This window comes from Leiobunum rupestre, chromosome 3 (assembly GCF_980474605.1).
Source record: "Leiobunum rupestre chromosome 3, qqLeiRupe1.1.hap1, whole genome shotgun sequence".
NCBI lineage: Eukaryota > Metazoa > Arthropoda > Arachnida > Opiliones > Sclerosomatidae > Leiobunum > Leiobunum rupestre.
In genome coordinates, this window is record NC_143386.1 from 26133237 (window position 1) to 26150026 (window position 16790).

Here is a 16790-nt window from a genome sequence, read left to right on the forward strand (position 1 = left end):
GATGGCTATGACGGGTATCTATGGTGTAGTGGTTATCACGTCCGCCTAACACGCGGAAGGTCCCAGGTTCGAGCCCTGGTAGATACATAATGTTCTTTTTTGATTTGTTGTTAGAACGAAACTTTCGGAGGTTTTTGGCAATTTTTTTAAATTGAAAAGTGATATGTTTTGGGTATCTATGGTGTAGTGGTTATCACGTCCGCTTTACACGCGGAAGGTCTCAGGTTGAGCCCTGATAGGTACATAGAAGGTTGATATTTTAGCGATATGTGGACGAGTGAATTGGAGGCTCTCGGTCTCGAAAATTTGCCCATTTTTAAAACGGTTTCATCGTATTTACGATGGCCTAACACGCGGAAGGTCCCAGGTTCGAGCCCTGGTAGATACATAATGTTCTTTTTTGACTTGTTGTTAGAACGAAACTTTCGGAGGTTTTTGGCAATTTTTTTAAATTGAAAAGTGAAATGTTTTGGGTATCTATGGTGTAGTGGTTATCACGTCCGCCTAACACGCGGAAGGTCCCAGGTTCGAGCCCTGGTAGATACATAATGTTCTTTTTTGACTTGTTGTTAGAACGAAACTTTCGGAGGTTTTTGGCAATTTTTTTAAATTGAAAAGTGACATATTTTGGGTCCTTGGTAGTATAGTGCTGAGTATCACCGCCTGTTTTACGGAAGACCTGAGTTAAATTCCCCGCCGGGGAGGCATGACCGGCTTCAGTTTTTAAAGATTGCAGAAAATATTTTGGTGGCAATGAAACGGTTTCTTCTTAATACCAAAAATATCCGTTTTAAAGAAATCCACTGGTTCAGGCCTTGGTCAAAATGCAACCCTATCTCCAAGACGATTTTCGTCAGTTCATGTTGCAGTCGCTAGCGTATCTATGGTGTAGTGGTTATCACGTCCTCTTAACACGCGAAAAGTCTCAGGTTGAGCCCTGATAGATACATAGAAGGTTGATATTTTAGCGATATGTGGACGAGTGAATTGGAGGCTCTCGGTCTCGAAAATTTGCCCATTTTTAAAACGGTTTCATCGAATTTACGATGGCCTAACACGCGGAAGGTCCCAGGTTCGAGCCCTGGTAGATACATAATGTTCTTTTTTGACTTGTTGTTAGAACGAAACTTTCGGAGGTTTTTGGCAATTTTTTTAAATTGAAAAGTGACATATTTTGGGTCCTTGGTAGTATAGTGCTGAGTATCACCGCCTGTTTTACGGAAGACCTGAGTTAAATTCCCCGCCGGGGAGGCATGTGCGGCTTCAGTTTTTAAAGATTGCAGAAAATATTTTGGTGGCAATGAAACGGTTTCTTCTTAATACCAAAAATATCCGTTTTAAAGAAATCCACTGGTTCAGGCCTTGGTCAAAATGCAACCCTATCTCCAAGACGATTTTCGTCAGTTCATGTTGCAGTCGCTAGCGTATCTATGGTGTAGTGGTTATCACGTCCGCTTTACACGCGGAAGGTCTCAGGTTCGAGCCCTGATAGATACAAAGAAGGTTGATATTTTAGCGATATATGGACGAGTGAATTGGAGGCTCTCGGTCTCGAAAATTTGCCCATTTTTAAAACAGTTTCATCGTATTTACGATGGCTATGACGGGTATCTATGGTGTAGTGGTTATCACGTCCGCCTAACACGCGGAAGGTCCCAGGTTCGAGCGCTGGTAGATACATAATGTTTTTTTTTGACTTGTTGTTAGAACGAAACTTTCGGAGGTTTTTGGCAATTTTTTTAAATTGAAAAGTGACATATTTTGGGTCCTTGGTAGTATAGTGCTGAGTATCACCGCCTGTTTTACGGAAGACCTGAGTTAAATTCCCCGCCGGGGAGGCATGACCGGCTTCAGTTTTTAAAGATTGCAGAAAATATTTTGGTGGCAATGAAACGGTTTCTTCTTAATACCAAAAATATCCGTTTTAAAGAAATCCACTGGTTCAGGCCTTGGTCAAAATGCAACCCTATCTCCAAGACCATTTTCGTCAGTTCATGTTGCAGTCGCTAGCGTATCTATGGTGTAGTGGTTATCACGTCCGCTTTACACGCGGAAGGTCTCAGGTTGAGCCCTGATAGATACATAGAAGGTTGATATTTTAGCGATATGTGGACGAGTGAATTGGAGGCTCTCGGTCTCGAAAATTTGCCCATTTTTAAAACGGTTTCATCGTATTTACGATGGCTATGACGGGTATCTATGGTGTAGTGGTTATCACGTCCGCCTAACACGCGGAAGGTCCCAGGTTCGAGCCCTGGTAGATACATAATGTTCTTTTTTGACTTGTTGTTAGAACGAAACTTTCGGAGGTTTTTGGCAATTTTTTTAAATTGAAAAGTGACATTTTTTGGGTCCTTGGTAGTATAGTGCTGAGTATCACCGCCTGTTTTACGGAAGACCTGAGTTAAATTCCCCGCCGGGGAGGCATGACCGGCTTCAGTTTTTAAAGATTGCAGAAAATATTTTGGTGGCAATGAAACGGTTTCTTCTTAATACCAAAAATATCCGTTTTAAAGAAATCCACTGGTTCAGGCCTTGGTCAAAATGCAACCCTATCTCCAAGACCATTTTCGTCAGTTCATGTTGCAGTCGCTAGCGTATCTATGGTGTAGTGGTTATCACGTCCGCTTTACACGCGGAAGTCTCAGGTTCGAGCCCTGATAGATACAAAGAAGGTTGATATTTGAGCGATATGTGGACGAGTGAATTGGAGGCTCTCGGTCTCGAAAATTTGCCCATTTTTAAAACAGTTTCATCGTATTTACGATGGCTATGACGGGTATCTATGGTGTAGTGGTTATCACGTCCGCCTAACACGCGGAAGGTCCCAGGTTCGAGCCCTGGTAGATACATAATGTTCTTTTTTGACTTGTTGTTAGAACGAAACTTTCGGAGGTTTTTGGCAATTTTTTTAAATTGAAAAGTGACATATTTTGGGTCCTTGGTAGTATAGTGCTGAGTATCACCGCCTGTTTTACGGAAGACCTGAGTTAAATTCCCCGCCGGGGAGGCATGACCGGCTTCAGTTTTTAAAGATTGCAGAAAATATTTTGGTGGCAATGAAACGGTTTCTTCTTAATACCAAAAATATCCGTTTTAAAGAAATCCACTGGTTCAGGCCTTGGTAAAAATGCAACCCTATCTCCAAGACGATTTTCGTCAGTTCATGTTGCAGTCGCTAGCGTATCTATGGTGTAGTGGTTATCACGTCCGCTTTACATGCGGAAGGTCTCAGGTTAGAGCCCTGATAGATACAAAGAAGGTTGATATTTTAGCGATATGTGGACGAGTGAATTGAAGGCTCTCGGTCTCGAAAATTTGCCCATTTTTAAAACGGTTTCATCGTATTTACGATGGCTATGACGGGTATCTATGGTGTAGTGGTTATCACGTCCGCCTAACACGCGGAAGGTCCCAGGTTCGAGCCCTGGTAGATACATAATGTTCTTTTTTGACTTGTTGTTAGAACGAAACTTTCGGAGGTTTTTGGCAATTTTTTTAAATTGAAAAGTGACATATTTTGGGTCCTTGGTAGTATAGTGCTGAGTATCACCGCCTGTTTTACGGAAGACCTGAGTTAAATTCCCCGCCGGGGAGGCATGACCGGCTTCAGTTTTTAAAGATTGCAGAAAATATTTTGGTGGCAATGAAACGGTTTCTTCTTAATACCAAAAATATCCGTTTTAAAGAAATCCACTGGTTCAGGCCTTGGTCAAAATGCAACCCTATCTCCAAGACCATTTTCGTCAGTTCATGTTGCAGTCGCTAGCGTATCTATGGTGTAGTGGTTATCACGTCCGCTTTACACGCGGAAGGTCTCAGGTTCGAGCCCTGATAGATACAAAGAAGGTTGATATTTTAGCGATATATGGACGAGTGAATTGGAGGCTCTCGGTCTCGAAAATTTGCCCATTTTTAAAACAGTTTCATCGTATTTACGATGGCTATGACGGGTATCTATGGTGTAGTGGTTATCACGTCCGCCTAACACGCGGAAGGTCCCAGGTTCGAGCGCTGGTAGATACATAATGTTTTTTTTTGACTTGTTGTTAGAACGAAACTTTCGGAGGTTTTTGGCAATTTTTTTAAATTGAAAAGTGACATATTTTGGGTCCTTGGTAGTATAGTGCTGAGTATCACCGCCTGTTTTACGGAAGACCTGAGTTAAATTCCCCGCCGGGGAGGCATGACCGGCTTCAGTTTTTAAAGATTGCAGAAAATATTTTGGTGGCAATGAAACGGTTTCTTCTTAATACCAAAAATATCCGTTTTAAAGAAATCCACTGGTTCAGGCCTTGGTCAAAATGCAACCCTATCTCCAAGACCATTTTCGTCAGTTCATGTTGCAGTCGCTAGCGTATCTATGGTGTAGTGGTTATCACGTCCGCTTTACACGCGGAAGGTCTCAGGTTGAGCCCTGATAGATACATAGAAGGTTGATATTTTAGCGATATGTGGACGAGTGAATTGGAGGCTCTCGGTCTCGAAAATTTGCCCATTTTTAAAACGGTTTCATCGTATTTACGATGGCTATGACGGGTATCTATGGTGTAGTGGTTATCACGTCCGCCTAACACGCGGAAGGTCCCAGGTTCGAGCCCTGGTAGATACATAATGTTCTTTTTTGACTTGTTGTTAGAACGAAACTTTCGGAGGTTTTTGGCAATTTTTTTAAATTGAAAAGTGACATTTTTTGGGTCCTTGGTAGTATAGTGCTGAGTATCACCGCCTGTTTTACGGAAGACCTGAGTTAAATTCCCCGCCGGGGAGGCATGACCGGCTTCAGTTTTTAAAGATTGCAGAAAATATTTTGGTGGCAATGAAACGGTTTCTTCTTAATACCAAAAATATCCGTTTTAAAGAAATCCACTGGTTCAGGCCTTGGTCAAAATGCAACCCTATCTCCAAGACCATTTTCGTCAGTTCATGTTGCAGTCGCTAGCGTATCTATGGTGTAGTGGTTATCACGTCCGCTTTACACGCGGAAGTCTCAGGTTCGAGCCCTGATAGATACAAAGAAGGTTGATATTTGAGCGATATGTGGACGAGTGAATTGGAGGCTCTCGGTCTCGAAAATTTGCCCATTTTTAAAACAGTTTCATCGTATTTACGATGGCTATGACGGGTATCTATGGTGTAGTGGTTATCACGTCCGCCTAACACGCGGAAGGTCCCAGGTTCGAGCCCTGGTAGATACATAATGTTCTTTTTTGACTTGTTGTTAGAACGAAACTTTCGGAGGTTTTTGGCAATTTTTTTAAATTGAAAAGTGACATATTTTGGGTCCTTGGTAGTATAGTGCTGAGTATCACCGCCTGTTTTACGGAAGACCTGAGTTAAATTCCCCGCCGGGGAGGCATGACCGGCTTCAGTTTTTAAAGATTGCAGAAAATATTTTGGTGGCAATGAAACGGTTTCTTCTTAATACCAAAAATATCCGTTTTAAAGAAATCCACTGGTTCAGGCCTTGGTAAAAATGCAACCCTATCTCCAAGACGATTTTCGTCAGTTCATGTTGCAGTCGCTAGCGTATCTATGGTGTAGTGGTTATCACGTCCGCTTTACATGCGGAAGGTCTCAGGTTAGAGCCCTGATAGATACAAAGAAGGTTGATATTTTAGCGATATGTGGACGAGTGAATTGAAGGCTCTCGGTCTCGAAAATTTGCCCATTTTTAAAACGGTTTCATCGTATTTACGATGGCTATGACGGGTATCTATGGTGTAGTGGTTATCACGTCCGCCTAACACGCGGAAGGTCCCAGGTTCGAGCCCTGGTAGATACATAATGTTCTTTTTTGACTTGTTGTTAGAACGAAACTTTCGGAGGTTTTTGGCAATTTTTTTAAATTGAAAAGTGACATATTTTGGGTCCTTGGTAGTATAGTGCTGAGTATCACCGCCTGTTTTACGGAAGACCTGAGTTAAATTCCCCGCCGGGGAGGCATGACCGGCTTCAGTTTTTAAAGATTGCAGAAAATATTTTGGTGGCAATGAAACGGTTTCTTCTTAATACCAAAAATATCCGTTTTAAAGAAATCCACTGGTTCAGGCCTTGGTCAAAATGCAACCCTATCTCCAAGACCATTTTCGTCAGTTCATGTTGCAGTCGCTAGCGTATCTATGGTGTAGTGGTTATCACGTCCGCTTTACACGCGGAAGGTCTCAGGTTGAGCCCTGATAGATACATAGAAGGTTGATATTTTAGCGATATGTGGACGAGTGAATTGGAGGCTCTCGGTCTCGAAAATTTGCCCATTTTTAAAACGGTTTCATCGTATTTACGATGGCTATGACGGGTATCTATGGTGTAGTGGTTATCACGTCCGCCTAACACGCGGAAGGTCCCAGGTTCGAGCCCTGGTAGATACATAATGTTCTTTTTTGACTTGTTGTTAGAACGAAACTTTCGGAGGTTTTTGGCAATTTTTTTAAATTGAAAAGTGACATTTTTTGGGTCCTTGGTAGTATAGTGCTGAGTATCACCGCCTGTTTTACGGAAGACCTGAGTTAAATTCCCCGCCGGGGAGGCATGACCGGCTTCAGTTTTTAAAGATTGCAGAAAATATTTTGGTGGCAATGAAACGGTTTCTTCTTAATACCAAAAATATCCGTTTTAAAGAAATCCACTGGTTCAGGCCTTGGTCAAAATGCAACGCTATCTCCAAGACGACTTTCGTCAGTTCATGTAGCAGTCGCTAGCGTATCTATGGTGTAGTGGTTATCACGTCCGCTTTACACGCGGAAGGTCTCAGGTTCGAGCCCTGATAGATACAAAGAAGGTTGATATTTTAGCGATATGTGGACGAGTGAATTGGAGGCTCTCGGTCTCGAAAATTTGCCCATTTTTAAAACGGTTTCATCGTATTTACGATGGATGTGACGGGTATCTATGGTGTAGTGGTTATCACGTCCGCCCAATACGCGGAAGGTCCCAGGTTCGAGCCCTGGTAGTTACATAATGTTCTTTTTTGACTTGTTGTTAGAACGAAACTTTCAGAGGTTTTTGGCAATTTTTTTAAATTGAAAAGTGACACGTTTTGGGTATCTATGGTGCAGTGGTTATCACGTCCGCTTTACACGTGGAAGGTCTCAGGTTCGAGCCCTGATAGATACAAAGAAGGTTGATATTTTAGCGAGATATGGACGAGTGAATTGGAGGCTCTCGGTCTCGAAAATTTGCCCATTTTTAAAACGGTTTCATCGTATTTACGATGGATGTGACGGGTATCTATGGTGTAGTGGTTATCACGTCCGCCTAATACGCGGAAGGTCCCAGGTTCGAGCCCTGGTAGATACATAATGTTCTTTTTTGACTTGTTGTTAGAACGAAACTTTCAGAGGTTTTTGGCAATTTTTTTAAATTGAAAAGTGACAGCTTTTGGGTATTTATGGTGTAGTGGTTATCACGTCCGCTTTACACGCGGAAGGTCTCAGGTTCGAGCCCTGATGGATACAAAGAAGGTTGATATTTTAGCGAGATGTGGACGAGTGAATTGGAGGCTCTCGGTCTCGAAAATGTGCCCATTTTTAAAACGGTTTTATCTTATTTACGATGGATGTGACGGTTATCTATGGTGTAGTGGTTATCACGTCCGCCTGATACGCGGAAGGTTCCAGGTTCGAGCCCTGGTAGATACATAATGTTCTTTTTTGACTTGTTGTTAGAACGAAACTTTCGGAGGTTTTTGGCAATTTTTTTAAATTGAAAAGTGACACGTTTTGGGTATCTATGGTGCAGTGGTTATCACGTCCGCTTTACACGCGGAAGGTCTCAGGTTCGAGCCCTGATAGATACAAAGAAGGTTGATATTTTAGCGAGATATGGACGAGTGAATTGGAGGCTCTCGGTCTCGAAAATTTGCCCATTTTTAAAACGGTTTCATCGTATTTACGATGGCTGTGACGGGTATCTATGGTGTAGTGGTTATCACGTCCGCCTAATACGCGGAAGGTCCCAGGTTCAAGCCCTGGTAGATACATAATGTTATTTTTTGACTTGTTGTTAGAACGAAACTTTCAGAGGTTTTTGGCAATTTTTTTAAATTGAAAAGTGACAGCTTTTGGGTATTTATGGTGTAGTGGTTATCACGTCCGCTTTACACGCGGAAGGTCTCAGGTTCGAGCCCTGATGGATACAAAGAAGGTTGATATTTTAGCGAGATGTGGACGAGTGAATTGGAGGCTCTCGGTCTCGAAAATTTGCCCATTTTTAAAATGGTTTCATCGTATTTACGATCGATGTGACGGTTATCTATGGTGTAGTGGTTATCACGTCCGCCTAATACGCGGAAGGTCCCAGGTTCGAGCCCTGGTAGATACATAATGTTCTTTTTTGACTTGTTGTTAGAACGAAACTTTCGGAGGTTTTTGGCAATTTTTTTAAATTGAAAAGTGACACGTTTTGGGTATCTATGGTGCAGTGGTTATCACGTCCGCTTTACACGCGGAAGGTCTCAGGTTCGAGCCCTGATAGATACAAAGAAGGTTGATATTTTAGCGAGATATGGACGAGTGAATTGGAGGCTCTCGGTCTCGAAAATTTGCCCATTTTTAAAACGGTTTCATCGTATTTACGATGGATGTGACGGGTATCTATGGTGTAGTGGTTATCACGTCCGCCTAATACGCGGAAGGTCCCAGGTTCGAGCCCTGGTAGATACATAATGTTCTTTTTTGACTTGTTGTTAGAACGAAACTTTCAGAGGTTTTTGGCAATTTTTTTAAATTGAAAAGTGACAGCTTTTGGGTATTTATGGTGTAGTGGTTATCACGTCCGCTTTACACGCGGAAGGTCTCAGGTTCGAGCCGTGATGGATACAAAGAAGGTTGATATTTTAGCGAGATGTGGACGAGTGAATTGGAGGCTCTCGGTCTCGAAAATTTGCCCATTTTTACAACGGTTTTATCTTATTTACGATGGATGTGACGGGTATCTATGGTGTAGTGGTTATCACGTCCGCCCAATTCGCGGAAGTTTCCAGGTTCGAGCCCTGTTATATACATAATGTTCTTTTTTGACTTGTTGTTAGAACGAAACTTTCGGAGGTTTTTGGCAATTTTTTTAAATTGAAAAGTGATACCTTTTGGGTATCTATGGTGTAGTTGTTATCACGTCCGCTTTACACGCGGAAGGTCTCAGGTTCGAGCCCTGATAGATACAAAGATGGTTGATATTTTAGCGAGATGTGGACGAGTGAATTGGAGGCTCTCGATCTCGAAAATTTGCCCATTTTTAAAACGGTTTCATCGTATTTACGATGGATGTGACGGGTTTCTATGGTGTAGTGGTTATCACGTCCGCCTAACACGAGGAAGGTCCCAGGTTCGAGCCCTGGTAGATACATAATGTTCTTTTTTGACTTGTTGTTAGAACGAAACTTTCGGAGGTTTTTAGCAATTTTTTTAAATTGAAAAGTTATACGTTTTGGGTATCTATGGTGCAGTGGTTATCACGTCCGCTTTACACGCGGAAGGTCTCAGGTTCGAGCCCTGATAGATACAAAGAAGGTTGATATTTTAGCGAGATATGGACGAGTGAATTGGAGGCTCTCGGTCTCGAAAATTTGCCCATTTTTAAAACGGTTTCATCGTATTTACGATGGATGTGACGGGTATCTATGGTGTAGTGGTTATCACGTCCGCCTAATACGCGGAAGGTCCCAGGTTCGAGCCCTGGTAGATACATAATGTTCTTTTTTGACTTGTTGTTGAACGAAACTTTCGGAGGTTTTTGGCAATTTTTTTAAATTGAAAAGTGACACGTTTTGGGTATCTATGGTGCAGTGGTTATCACGTCCGCTTTACACGCGGAAGGTCTCAGGTTCGAGCCCTGATAGATACAAAGAAGGTTGATATTTTAGCGAGATGTGGACGAGTGAATTGGAGGCTCTCGGTCTCGAAAATTTGCCCATTTTTAAAACGGTTTCATCGTATTTACGATGGATGTGACGGGTATCTATGGTGTAGTGGTTATCACGTCCGTCTATCACGCGGAAGGTCCTAGGTTCAAGCCCTGGTAGTTACATAATGTTCTTTTTTGACTTGTTTTTAGAACGAAACTTTCGGAGGTTTTTGGCAATTTTTTTAAATTGAAAAGTGATACCTTTTGGGTATCTATGGTGTAGTGGTTATCACGTCCGCTATACACGTGGAAGGTCTCAGGTTCGAGCCGTGATAGAGACAAAGAAGGTTGATATTTTAGCGAGATGTGGACGAGTGAATTGGAGGCTCTCGGTCTCGAAAATTTGCCCATTTTTAAAACGGTTTCATCGTATTTACGATGGATGTGACGGGTATCTATGGTGTAGTGGTTATCACGTCCGCCTAACACGAGGAAGGTCCCAGGTTCGAGCCCTGGTAGATACATAATGTTCTTTTTTGACTTGTTGTTAGAACGAAACTTTCGGAGGTTTTTAGCAATTTTTTTAAATTGAAAAGTGACAGCTTTTGGGTCCTTGGAAGTATAGTGCTGAGTATCACCGCCTGTTTTACGGAAGACCTGAGTTAAATTCCCCGCCGGGGAGGCATGACCGGCTTCTTTTTTTAAAGATTGCAGAAAACATTTTGGTGGCAATGAAACGGTTACTTCTTAATAACAAAAATATGCGTTTTAAAGAAATCCACTGGTTCAGTCTTTGGTCAAATTGCAATCCTATCTCCAAGACGATTTTCGTCAGTTCATGCTGCAGTCGCTAGCGTATCTATGGTGTGGTGATTATCACGTCCGCTTGACACGCGGAAGGTCTCAGGTTCGAGCCCTGATAGATACAAAGAAGGTTTTCATTTTGGCGAGATGTTGACGGGTGAATTGTTGGCTCTCGGTCTCGAAATTTTGCCGTCTTTTAAAACGATTTCATCGTATTTACGACGGCTGTGACGGGTATCTATGGTGTAGTGGTGGAGTCTCGCTTGAGCTTTTGTAGTGTGCGGTTGCCGATTTTTCCGCTCCTTTTTTCTAGTCTCTTCCTGCGTTTAAGCCTAGGCTTAATGTTATGTTTAGTTTTATTTTGTATTCTATAATCCCAGTTTATTGAGTTGCTATTTAATTTTTCATCTTTGACCCTGCATTGCATGGTCTTTAACCCCTTTAACTAATTTAAATTATGGAAGTTTTAAGACGTGCGGTTTTCGTCGCTTCTGAAGCGACGGCCGTTAATTTGGTAGAAGATGATTTGAAAGCGCATTATGGTTTGGATTCATATTCGTCAGTGGTCGCTACTTTGGGTGCCTTTATGGTCACATTTATAACATTGGAAGATGCGGATACTTGCGTTGAACATGTTATGGAGATTGGAGGCGTAGAATGTGTCATTGCGAAGGTTGGGAGCCGCGAAGTTTTGATGACGTTATCTGGTCTACCGGAATTTGTCACTGATGAAGCGGTGAAAGATAAGTTTGTCAGCATGAAATGCGAGATAAAGTCTGACGTGATGTGGGCGCGGGAAAATGGAAAATATTACGGACAAAGGTCGTTAAAAAGTCATTACCGGTGGGCGTGTCAAGTTTGCCTTATACTTTTCGTATTCGTGATGTCTTGGGTCTTGAAAATAATTACCGTCTCCGCCACGACCGTCAGGCCAAGGTCTGTAACAAATGTTTTTCCACATCTCATTTATATCGCCAATGCCCCGATTTTCGTTGTCGAAAGTGTGACCTTCAAGGTCACGGAATCCGTCAATGTCCGGAATAGGAGAAGGGCGCCCAAGGGCGGGCTGCACAAATCAACGAAAAAGAGGGCCACGTTGTTGTTCATGACTTGCCGATGGATCAGGGGGAAGCGGTTAATCCTCACCTTCCACCCGACGGGGATGCGGGTACTCCTGATGAAGTGGCTGAGAAAGGACCCTCTTCAATTTTATCGTTAAACGCGGCTAAGAGACCGATTTCTACTTCCACTGGTAGTGATGATGGTGTCCGCCACACTTGTAATTTGTCTTTGTCCGCTTCGACTAGTAAATCGTTATATTCTAAAAGGCTCCGTGACAATAAAACGTTTGAGAAGGCCATCGCTATCCGGCGGTTTGGTTCGTGGGAAAAGCTTCGGATGGAGGTGTCAGAGAACGGCAATCAGTTGGTGGCGACGGAGAAAGTGGATGGCGGTGGGACCTAAGTCTCTATGATGCGTTTGGCCAGTTATAATAATCGCGGACTGCGGGATGATCAGAAGATTTTAGAGTTTTTGGAACTTAGTAAGCCGTATGACATTATTTGCCTTCGGGAGACGCATTGATTAGCGGAGCACGCGCCTCGGTTTAAGTCTCTTTGGCGTGGTCAAGTATTTTTTAACAATGATTCGACAACCGGATTTCGCGGAGTGGCAACGCTTGTTCGGCCGTTTTTGTCTGCTATTGCTTCACGCGTGATCGTCAGTAATGAGGGACGGTTCGCCATAGGACCTGGTACGTGGTCTTTCAACGCAAGCTTTCTATAATGGGATTCGTATCGTGACGCTGTGAGTCGCATTATTCGTCGTAGTCGTACTTGGCCGGAATTCTCCACGTCGGTCATTGCATGGTACGAGAGGTTGAAGACTTCGTTGCGTGATCACGCTATGTTTTTTGGAAAATTACAATTTACGCGTAGTCGCGAGCGTCGTACTGCGTTACTGTTAGCGATAGACCAAGCTCATGTTGATTTCCGTAATGGTCTCATTGACGCCTTGGAGTTGACTTCTAAGGTCGACGATCCTTATTTCTTCGAACGGAATTCCCTCCGGGGGGGCGTGATCCATTCCAATCAATTGTGGTGGACGGACGGTGAACAGCCGACAGCCTATTTTTTACGCTTAGAAAAGTATCGCCAATGTAAGAAAAATGTACGGTACATCTATTCCACGTCGCGCTTTCTACTAGTAGATCCGTCCGATGTTCGTCATAGAATTTTCGTGCATTGTAGCGATATGCACAGAAGTCAACCTGTCAATCGTTTTTCGGTGGAGGAATATTCGGCGCATCTTCCAACTCGGTTATCGGACGACGCGAGTGCTATCTGTGATAGCCCGGTGACTTGGACGGATGTTACGTTAACCCTGGGGCAGCTTCCCAGTGGTAAGAGTCCAGGGAAGGATGGCTTTACCAATGAATTTTGGAAATTAAGGTTGAGTTTCTGGCGATGATCTCTTTTTGCCAGGCGGACGGTTGATTGCCTCCAAGTATGAAAGAAGGTATAATCGTGCTGCTGCCTAAGAGCGGCGACTTACGCTACGTTTCAAACTGGCGTCCCATCACGCTCCTCAATGCTGATTATAAGATTCTCGCGAAGATCCAGGCGATGCGGCTTTCGGCGGTTTTGCCGACGATAATTTCGGATCATCAGACCGGCGCGATTAAGGGTCGTGGGGCAATAAGTACCCCTTCACTTTTACTTGACACTATCGATTACCTTCAAGGTGTAGACAATGGTGGCATCCTGTTGAAGTTGGACTTGTCCAAAGCGTTCGATTGCGTGTCTTGGCCGTATCTCTTTGCTGTCTTGCGGGCTTTGGATTCGGGCCAACTTTTTGTGGGTGGATTCAAACGTTTCTCATCGGTAGCAGGTCATGTTTAAAGATTAATGGCTATCTAACTGATTTTTTCCAACTCGGTCGCTCGGTTCGTCAGGGTTGTCCGCTTAGCCCCCTTCTTTACGTTCTAACATCCGAAGCCTTAGTTTTCGCGTTGGAGCGTCGACGGTCTATTGTCCGAGTTTCGTGGCCGGGCATCCATTCGGCTCCTCTTTTGCGCGTTCACGTTGACGACAATACGGTAGTCGTTCGCGACTGGCAGTCGGTGGAGGAGGTTGTTGCTGAATATAACCGCTTTTCCGAAGGTTCGGGCGCAGTTTTAAATTTGGCCAAGTGTCGTGGCTTATGGCTTGGCTCAGATCGTTCCAATGTCCCTGAAGTAATTTCTGGGATAACTATTTCTTCGGATCCGCTAGAGGTTCTTGGCGTGTATGTTGGTTCGTCTCACAATGATACTCTGGAACTTAATTGGTCTTCGCGTTAAGAAAAAATTAAAAAAGTTTTAAGAACTTGACAAGCGCGGCATTTAACGGTTACCGGCAAAGTTATTTTAGTTAACACTTTGGCTATGTCCATTTTGTGGCATACTCTTTGATTGGTTCCGTTTCCTGACCGTTACGCGGTGGAGTTCCCCAAAGTGGCGTTGGCATTCATTTGGGGTTCTAAGGCCCATAAGTTTTCGTATGATACTCTTACTCGCCTTAAGCGTTTGGGTGGCTATGGATTGATTGATTTGAAATGGAAAACGTGCGCGTTCCGTTTGAAAGAGTTGCAGGCGATATGGTGTAGTGGTTATCACGTCCGCTTTACACGCGGAAGGTCTCATGTTCGAGCGCTGATAGATACAAAGAAGGTTGACATTTTGGCGAGATTTTGACCAGTGAATTGGAGGCTCTCGGTCTCGAAATTTTGCCCTTTTTTAAAACGGTTTCATCGTTTTTACGACGGCTGTGACGGGTATCTAAAGTGTAGAGGTTATCACGTCCGCCTTACACGCGGAAGGTATCAGGTTCGAGCCATGATAGATACATAATGTTCTTTTTTGCCTTGTTGTTAGAACGAAACTTTCGTAGGTTTTTGGCAAATGTTTTAAATTAAAAAGTGACAGCTTTTGGGTCCTTGGTAGTATAGTGCTGAGTATCGCCGCCTGTTTTACGGAAGACCTGAGTTAAATTCCCCGCCGGGGAGGCATGACCGGCTTCAGTTTTTAAAGATTGCAGAAAATATTTTGGTGGCAATGAAACGGTTTCTTCTTAATACCAAAAATATCCGTTTTAAAGAAAGCCACTGGTTCAAGTATTGGTCAAATTGCAATCCTATATCAAAGACGATTTTACTAAGTTCATGTTGTTGTCACTAGCATATCTATGGTGTAGTGGTTATCACGTCCGCTTGACACCCGGATGGTCTCAGGTTCGAGCTCTGATAGATACAAAGAAGGTTGATATTTTGGCGAGATGTGGACGAGTGAATTGGAGGCTCTAGGTCTCGAAAATTTGCCATTTTTTAAAACGGTTTCATCGTATTTACGACGGCTGTGACGGGTTTTTTTGGTATAATATAATTATTTTGGACATTTTAAAATAACGAAAAATGTGAAACTTGCATACCTAGTATTTCCCTGTAATTTAAGTTAATTACTTAATTAATCTTTTAGGAGGTACTCTTAAAACATGTCAGTGGAGTAATCGAACCTATAATAATAAGTATCAGCCATAAAAACCTGATCGCAGTGCGATGCCTACTATGCAAGTCAAATACATTTTGGTATCAAATCTTTGTACCGACGTATTTGCGTTAGATTTATACAAAAACTTTGAAATTTTTACCATAGTTTTGCAACACGACTTGGCCAAAACCTTTAAAATTTGGTGTGAATTAATTCTGGAGACATTTATGTTTAAACGGTAATTAGAGGTTGGCAGAGCTTAAAATCAATAATACATCTTGTTTTACCTCCTACACGGGCGAATAAAACGTCACCCTAAAAAGTCCTTAAAGGGCAAATCATACGTAGCACACTCTGAAGGAGAGTTAATTCATCTGATTGAAAAGCCCGTTGTTTTTCGTCCCGTTTGTTAGGTCAAATGACATCTATGGCCTTTTTCCAACTCAATAAGAAATAAAAAGTTCATATAAATTTCAGTAAAAAACCTGCCCTTAAAATAATTAATTAATTACGGTTTCAATAAAAAATTTGTTGTCAAAAGGATATTATTGCTCTTTGAAGAGTTAAGATGCACCTTCCAAGAAATCGTCTTAGGTTTATATTGTAATACTTAAACCAATTTCATTTGAAATATCAAAATACTCTTAAAACTCCACAACTAATCAGCCTTTTTTAGAGTTACAATGTTTTGTTACTTCTTAAATTTTAAAATTTACTATACAGGGTCTTTTTTTTTGCTCGGAAAAGTGTTTTTTTTCAAAAACTATTTATAGTACCGATTTCAAATTTGGAAGGTCAATTCTCTATACCGGGGGACATCAGTTTGAGAAATTTGAGCGTTTTCGGTAATGTTTTTCACCAATTTTGAAAAATTATTTTTCGACCACTAGGTGCGAGATAAAAAATTTCTATTATAAAGTTGTAGGCCGTCATCGAAAACCCTTAAAAATTGTTCACTCGACGAAAAACAACTTATTTATCAGTGAAAATTCGAGCTTGAAAAATTTACAAGTTGGTGAAGCCAAATTACGATTGTTTGAAACGATAATTGAAAAGGGAACAAGTCTAATACAAACGTAGTAGAGTTTTCACACTTGAAAAAATGTACACGTTTGGTTTTTAAATGCAGATATTTTATTCACATAAATTTTTACAAAACATTTTCAATAATATCACCATTGGCTGCAAGACAGGTTTGTGCGCGGACAATTAAGTTCTCAAACGCTTTCTCTACCATTTCTGGTGTGACGTCTCGGCAAGCACTGATTATTCGTCTAATGAGTTCCTACCTAGTTTCAATGGGCGTGGCGTATACCTTTGCTTTAACGAATCCCCAGAGAAACTAATCCAGCGGTGTTAGGTCAGGTGACCTTGCTGGCCAATGCACTGGACCATTTCTCCCTATCCACCTTTCAGGAAACTCGTTGTTGAGGTGCTCAGTTACTTGCCGGGGAAAATGCGGAGGGGCGCCATCTTGCTGAAACCACAACTGACGTCTTTCAGCCAATGGAAGGTCGTCGATTGCGTCACTCAGTTCGTTCTGTAGAAAATGTAAATACCTTTGGCCGTTGAGGTTCGTCGGCAGGAAAAAGGGACCAATCAAACGGTTTCCAACAAG

General features: G+C 42.4%; 31 non-coding genes across 31 annotated transcripts; all 31 read left to right on the top strand.

The window, feature by feature from the left end:
- The first annotated feature begins 14 nt into the window (after positions 1 to 14).
- TRNAV-AAC (transfer RNA valine (anticodon AAC)) lies at positions 15 to 87 on the top strand. Its single transcript has one exon. It is a non-coding gene; the product is annotated as a tRNA-Val (tRNA).
- An 85-nt stretch (positions 88 to 172) lies between these two features.
- Positions 173 to 388, top strand: TRNAV-UAC (transfer RNA valine (anticodon UAC)). The gene is made up of 2 exons: positions 173 to 209; positions 353 to 388. It is a non-coding gene; the product is annotated as a tRNA-Val (tRNA).
- An 85-nt stretch (positions 389 to 473) lies between these two features.
- Positions 474 to 546, top strand: TRNAV-AAC (transfer RNA valine (anticodon AAC)). Its single transcript has one exon. It is a non-coding gene; the product is annotated as a tRNA-Val (tRNA).
- An 878-nt stretch (positions 547 to 1424) lies between these two features.
- On the top strand, positions 1425 to 1497 carry TRNAV-UAC (transfer RNA valine (anticodon UAC)). The gene has a single exon. It is a non-coding gene; the product is annotated as a tRNA-Val (tRNA).
- Positions 1498 to 2193: 696 nt separating this feature from the next.
- On the top strand, positions 2194 to 2266 carry TRNAV-AAC (transfer RNA valine (anticodon AAC)). Its single transcript has one exon. It is a non-coding gene; the product is annotated as a tRNA-Val (tRNA).
- Positions 2267 to 2597: 331 nt separating this feature from the next.
- On the top strand, positions 2598 to 2669 carry TRNAV-UAC (transfer RNA valine (anticodon UAC)). Its single transcript has one exon. It is a non-coding gene; the product is annotated as a tRNA-Val (tRNA).
- Positions 2670 to 2779: 110 nt separating this feature from the next.
- Positions 2780 to 2852, top strand: TRNAV-AAC (transfer RNA valine (anticodon AAC)). Its single transcript has one exon. It is a non-coding gene; the product is annotated as a tRNA-Val (tRNA).
- Positions 2853 to 3183: 331 nt separating this feature from the next.
- TRNAV-UAC (transfer RNA valine (anticodon UAC)) lies at positions 3184 to 3256 on the top strand. Its single transcript has one exon. It is a non-coding gene; the product is annotated as a tRNA-Val (tRNA).
- A 110-nt stretch (positions 3257 to 3366) lies between these two features.
- Positions 3367 to 3439, top strand: TRNAV-AAC (transfer RNA valine (anticodon AAC)). The gene has a single exon. It is a non-coding gene; the product is annotated as a tRNA-Val (tRNA).
- A 331-nt stretch (positions 3440 to 3770) lies between these two features.
- Positions 3771 to 3843, top strand: TRNAV-UAC (transfer RNA valine (anticodon UAC)). The gene has a single exon. It is a non-coding gene; the product is annotated as a tRNA-Val (tRNA).
- A 696-nt stretch (positions 3844 to 4539) lies between these two features.
- Positions 4540 to 4612, top strand: TRNAV-AAC (transfer RNA valine (anticodon AAC)). The gene has a single exon. It is a non-coding gene; the product is annotated as a tRNA-Val (tRNA).
- Positions 4613 to 4943: 331 nt separating this feature from the next.
- TRNAV-UAC (transfer RNA valine (anticodon UAC)) lies at positions 4944 to 5015 on the top strand. Its single transcript has one exon. It is a non-coding gene; the product is annotated as a tRNA-Val (tRNA).
- Positions 5016 to 5125: 110 nt separating this feature from the next.
- TRNAV-AAC (transfer RNA valine (anticodon AAC)) lies at positions 5126 to 5198 on the top strand. The gene has a single exon. It is a non-coding gene; the product is annotated as a tRNA-Val (tRNA).
- Positions 5199 to 5529: 331 nt separating this feature from the next.
- On the top strand, positions 5530 to 5602 carry TRNAV-UAC (transfer RNA valine (anticodon UAC)). Its single transcript has one exon. It is a non-coding gene; the product is annotated as a tRNA-Val (tRNA).
- Positions 5603 to 5712: 110 nt separating this feature from the next.
- Positions 5713 to 5785, top strand: TRNAV-AAC (transfer RNA valine (anticodon AAC)). The gene has a single exon. It is a non-coding gene; the product is annotated as a tRNA-Val (tRNA).
- Positions 5786 to 6298: 513 nt separating this feature from the next.
- TRNAV-AAC (transfer RNA valine (anticodon AAC)) lies at positions 6299 to 6371 on the top strand. Its single transcript has one exon. It is a non-coding gene; the product is annotated as a tRNA-Val (tRNA).
- A 331-nt stretch (positions 6372 to 6702) lies between these two features.
- On the top strand, positions 6703 to 6775 carry TRNAV-UAC (transfer RNA valine (anticodon UAC)). The gene has a single exon. It is a non-coding gene; the product is annotated as a tRNA-Val (tRNA).
- A 451-nt stretch (positions 6776 to 7226) lies between these two features.
- On the top strand, positions 7227 to 7299 carry TRNAI-AAU (transfer RNA isoleucine (anticodon AAU)). The gene has a single exon. It is a non-coding gene; the product is annotated as a tRNA-Ile (tRNA).
- An 85-nt stretch (positions 7300 to 7384) lies between these two features.
- TRNAV-UAC (transfer RNA valine (anticodon UAC)) lies at positions 7385 to 7457 on the top strand. Its single transcript has one exon. It is a non-coding gene; the product is annotated as a tRNA-Val (tRNA).
- Positions 7458 to 7566: 109 nt separating this feature from the next.
- Positions 7567 to 7640, top strand: TRNAI-GAU (transfer RNA isoleucine (anticodon GAU)). Its single transcript has one exon. It is a non-coding gene; the product is annotated as a tRNA-Ile (tRNA).
- An 85-nt stretch (positions 7641 to 7725) lies between these two features.
- Positions 7726 to 7798, top strand: TRNAV-UAC (transfer RNA valine (anticodon UAC)). The gene has a single exon. It is a non-coding gene; the product is annotated as a tRNA-Val (tRNA).
- Positions 7799 to 7908: 110 nt separating this feature from the next.
- On the top strand, positions 7909 to 7981 carry TRNAI-AAU (transfer RNA isoleucine (anticodon AAU)). Its single transcript has one exon. It is a non-coding gene; the product is annotated as a tRNA-Ile (tRNA).
- Positions 7982 to 8066: 85 nt separating this feature from the next.
- On the top strand, positions 8067 to 8139 carry TRNAV-UAC (transfer RNA valine (anticodon UAC)). Its single transcript has one exon. It is a non-coding gene; the product is annotated as a tRNA-Val (tRNA).
- A 268-nt stretch (positions 8140 to 8407) lies between these two features.
- On the top strand, positions 8408 to 8480 carry TRNAV-UAC (transfer RNA valine (anticodon UAC)). The gene has a single exon. It is a non-coding gene; the product is annotated as a tRNA-Val (tRNA).
- A 110-nt stretch (positions 8481 to 8590) lies between these two features.
- TRNAI-AAU (transfer RNA isoleucine (anticodon AAU)) lies at positions 8591 to 8663 on the top strand. The gene has a single exon. It is a non-coding gene; the product is annotated as a tRNA-Ile (tRNA).
- A 426-nt stretch (positions 8664 to 9089) lies between these two features.
- On the top strand, positions 9090 to 9162 carry TRNAV-UAC (transfer RNA valine (anticodon UAC)). Its single transcript has one exon. It is a non-coding gene; the product is annotated as a tRNA-Val (tRNA).
- Positions 9163 to 9430: 268 nt separating this feature from the next.
- TRNAV-UAC (transfer RNA valine (anticodon UAC)) lies at positions 9431 to 9503 on the top strand. The gene has a single exon. It is a non-coding gene; the product is annotated as a tRNA-Val (tRNA).
- A 110-nt stretch (positions 9504 to 9613) lies between these two features.
- TRNAI-AAU (transfer RNA isoleucine (anticodon AAU)) lies at positions 9614 to 9686 on the top strand. The gene has a single exon. It is a non-coding gene; the product is annotated as a tRNA-Ile (tRNA).
- An 84-nt stretch (positions 9687 to 9770) lies between these two features.
- On the top strand, positions 9771 to 9843 carry TRNAV-UAC (transfer RNA valine (anticodon UAC)). The gene has a single exon. It is a non-coding gene; the product is annotated as a tRNA-Val (tRNA).
- Positions 9844 to 9953: 110 nt separating this feature from the next.
- TRNAD-AUC (transfer RNA aspartic acid (anticodon AUC)) lies at positions 9954 to 10026 on the top strand. Its single transcript has one exon. It is a non-coding gene; the product is annotated as a tRNA-Asp (tRNA).
- Positions 10027 to 10698: 672 nt separating this feature from the next.
- On the top strand, positions 10699 to 10771 carry TRNAV-GAC (transfer RNA valine (anticodon GAC)). Its single transcript has one exon. It is a non-coding gene; the product is annotated as a tRNA-Val (tRNA).
- The last annotated feature ends 6019 nt before the right edge of the window (positions 10772 to 16790 follow it).